The following is a 4237-nucleotide window of genomic DNA, read 5'->3' as shown; positions in this document are numbered from 1 at the left end:
TCAGCATTGTCCTCTTGTGAAAAGTAGATCTAAAAATAACCATACATTTGTTTTTTTCTAAATTGAAACATATCAAGTATAAAATGCCTACCACAATGCCTGGCAGGTAATAGCCACTCATTAAAAGGCAACTTTTGCTCTTGAGCCACTCCCATGCAGCTTTGGGGTCATGTGCATGTTGAACAGTCCCAGCCCACCTTGTTCACTAGCACTTGTTAGTCTTTTCCTTTCAAGATGCCTGAGGAGATGCACCATGTAGAGGAGGAGATGGAGACTTTCGTCTTTCAGGCAGAAATTGCCCAACTCATGTCTCTCATCATCAATACCTGCTACTAGAAAGAGATTTTGGTCTCTAATGCTTCTGATGCCTTGGACAAGATTTGCTTTGAGAACCTCACAGGACCTTCCAAGTCAGCCAGTGGTAAAGAGCTGAAAATTGACGTCATCACCAACCCTCAGGAACACACCCTAATTTGGTAGACACAGGCATTGGCATGACCAAGGCCGATATCATAAACAATTTGGGAACTATCGCCAAAACTTGTGTTAAAGCATTTATGGAGGCTCCTCAGGCTGCTGCAGACATTTCCAGGCCTGGGCAATTTGGCGTTGTTTTTTTTTTTTTTTGAGACAGAGTCTCGCTTAGTCGCCCAGGCTGGAGTGCAGTGGCGCGATCTCGGCTCACTGCAAGCTCCGCCTCCCGGGTTCACGCCATTCTCCTGCCTCAGCCTCCCGAGTAGCTGGGACTACAGGCGCCCGCCGCTTCGCCCGGCTAATTTTTTGCATTTTTAGTAGAGACGGGGTTTCACCATGTTAGCCAGGATGGTCTGGATCTCCTGACCTCGTGATCCGCCCGCCTCGGCCTCCCAAAGTGCTGGGATTACAGGCGTGAGCCACCGCGCCCGGCCGGCGTTGGTTTTTATGCTGCTACCTGGAGGTAGAAAAAGTGGTTGTGATCATATAGCACAATGATGATGAACACTACGCCTGGGAGTCTTATACTAGAGGTTTCTTAACTGTATGTGCTGACCATGTTGATCCCATTGGCAGAGGCACCAAAGTGATCCTCCACTTTAAAGAAGACCAGACAGAGTATTTGTAAGTCAGGCAGGTCAAAGAAACACACGTAGTTTACAGGCTATCCCATCACCCTTTGTTTGGAGAAGGAACGAGTGAAGGAAGTCAGTGATGATAAGGCAGGAAAAAAAAAAAAAAGGTGAGAAAGAAGAGGATGATAAAGATGATGAGAAAAAGCTCAAGATTGAAGATGTGGGTTCAGGTGAGGAGGATAACAAGGATAAGAAAAAGAAAACCAAGAAGATCAACAACAACAACAACAACAAAAATGCATTGATCTGGAAGAACTAAATAAGACCAAGCCCATTTGGATCAGAAAGCCTGATGACATCACCCAGGAAGAGTATGGAGAATTCTATGAGAGCCTTGCCAGTGACTGGGAAGACTGTTTGCCAGTCAAGCACATCTCTGTAGAAGGTCAGTTGGAATTCAGGGCACTGTTATTCATCCCTCATCAGGCTCTCTTTGACCTCTCTGAGAAAATAGTAGGGCTTTCTTTGACCTCTTTGAGAACAACAGAGAAAAGAAAAACATCAGCCTCTATGTCCGGCATGTGCTATGATGAGCTGACACCAGAGTATCTCAGCTTTATCTGTGGTGTGGTTGACTTTGAAGATCTGCCCCTAAACAGCTCCCGAGAAGTGTTCCAGCAGAGCAGAATCCCGAAAGTCCACACAAAAACACTGTTGGGTAGTGCCATGAGCTCTTTTCTGAGCTGGCAGAAGATAAGGAATGTTATAAGAAATTCTATGAAGAATTCTCTAAAAATCTAAAGGTTGGAATCCATGAGGACTCTATTAACTGGTGATGCCTGTCTGAGCCGCTGCACTATCACACCACCCAGTCTGGAGATGAGATGACATCTCTGTCAGAGCATGTCTCTCACATGGAGATGGGAAGTCCATCTGTGACATCACTGGCAAGAGCAAAGAGCAGGTGGCCAACTTTGCTTTTGTGGAGTGAGTGAGGAAGCAGGGCTTTGAGGCAGTATATATGACCAAGCTCACTGCTGAGCACTGCATGCGGCAGCTCAATAAGTTTGGTGGAAAGAGGCTGGTCTGTTACCTGGTAGGGTCTTAGGCTACCTGAGGATGGAGAAGAAGAAAATGGAGGAGAGCAAGGCAAAGTTTGAGAACCTCTGCAAGCTCCTGAAAGAAATCTTGAATAAGAAGATTGAGAAAGTGACAATCTCCAATAGTCTGTTTCTTCATCCTGCTGCACTGTGACTGGCACCTACAGCTGAACAGCAAATGTGAAGTAGATTGTGAAAGCTCAGACACTTTGAGACAACTCTATGATGGGCTACATGATGGCCAAAAAGCACCTGGAGATCAACCTTGACCAACCTACTGTGGAGACACTGCAGCAGAAGGCTGAGGCAGACAAGGACGACGAAGCTGTCAAAGACCTGGTGGTGCTGCTGTTTGAAACTGTGGGGCTCTCTTCTGACTTCTCCCCTGAGGATTCCCAGACCTACTCCAATAGCACCTACCATGAACAACCTAGGTCTAGCTATTGATGAAGATAAAGTGGCAGCACAGGAAGCCGGTGCTGCTGTTCCTGATACAATCCTCCCTCCTCACTCAAAGGCGACGAGGATGTGTCTTGCAGGGAGGCAGACTAGGAGTTTATACTTGGAAACCTGTGCCCTCTGAATAGTGTCCCCACGGCTCCCACTGCAGCCTTGAGTGGTCCTGTCTTACCTGGCTCCCTCTGCTGATGTCTTGTGTTTATTCTCTCCTGTCCTTGTGTCTAAGGCAGGAAACAAGGGCCTGTACTCCCATTCCCTCCCTAATTTCACAACAGCATTGGATGTTGCATATTATGGGTTTTTTGTTTATTTTGTTCTGAAATTGAAGTATGCAAAATAAAGAAGATGCAGTTTTATACAAAAAATTTAAAGGGATAACTCTTATTCTTAATAAGCCTTCAGCATCTCTCTCTCCCTTCAATAACTGTTAGTCTCCATCCAATATTTGGCTCTTGTCTGTACACGGCATGGTGGATTTTCTTTTTTGTTGTCTTAGATTTTACCAACTCCTGTTATTCTAATTCAACATCATTGTGTATATTCCTTGCATTTCCAAATAGGTAGTAAGCTCCTTGCTGGCAAGGACTACATGCTTATTTGCATTCTTCATTAAAGACATGTTCAGTAGCCACCCTATATGCATTTTTTGATTCATAAACATTCCGATTCCAGGGCAAATCAATGGATGACAAGGTCCTACACGACAGACAAAAATGACATCTAAAAGCAACCTGCACCAAATTTAATATTTTCAATAAAATTATTTTCCCAGTTGTACTGATACATTTATAACAGAACAGGTGACATGAATTGAGCTTCTTAGCTTAATCAAATTACCTGTGTCATCATAGTTCTGGAAAGAAGAAAAATGAATAATATGATTCTGACTCACTAATTCCATTAAAAGAATGAAGAATTTAACTTTCTGAGAAATAAAACTTCTGCTTTGAAAAATCCACAGGACTTAGTGCTGTTGTCTTTAAATTAATGATATAACCCCTTAGCTATAAGAAGCAGATATTGTACAGGTGTAAAAAGAAACACGCAGCCATGTAGAGAAAAAATAAACTGCATTTCTGGAATGGAAAGTAATCAGCCTGGAAATGTAAGAAATCGAGTAGGAAATGAATGAGAATCTTAACAAAGCATCAATATGCCAATTCTTGCCAATGGTTCTGTTCATTCAGGCAGGTAGTGAATGTTACAATTTGGTGGGAAAAATTCCTTTGAGATTTTTTTAAGGAGGAATAGTTTGAAAGCTGTTTGTGTCATAGTGTCAGGGTTTTTAGAAGCTGTCCCTCTGCTTATGGCTAATATTTTATGTGGCAGTGATATAAAGAAAAGATATTAAGTTATATGTATCTGAAATATTAACCACTGCTTCCAAGAAGGAATTATTTTTGCCCACTTAGCTCCTGAGGACTTGTGAACGGACAGAGTCCAGGACATAAGGAAATGAAAATGAGAACAGAATTAGCAAGGATAAATTGACCTAACTAACAAAGCTCTTATCCAGAGACCGGAGAGGAGAGACCGCAAAGGAGACTGCGAGGAAAGGTTTGGGGACCTTGGAATGAAAGAAGGGAGAGATTTTAGAGTAGCTCACTGGGGTTTGAAAAAGGCAAGGTG

The 4237-nt window shown here is 43.2% G+C and overlaps 1 pseudogene; it reads left to right on the top strand.

The window, feature by feature from the left end:
- Positions 1-234: 234 nt before the first annotated feature.
- Positions 235-2701, top strand: LOC112619318 (annotated as a pseudogene).
- Positions 2702-4237: the final 1536 nt, after the last annotated feature.

The sequence above is a fragment of the Theropithecus gelada genome, chromosome 2 (assembly GCF_003255815.1).
Source record: "Theropithecus gelada isolate Dixy chromosome 2, Tgel_1.0, whole genome shotgun sequence".
Lineage (NCBI taxonomy): Eukaryota > Metazoa > Chordata > Mammalia > Primates > Cercopithecidae > Theropithecus > Theropithecus gelada.
This window is presented reverse-complemented; position numbering and strand designations above follow the sequence as displayed.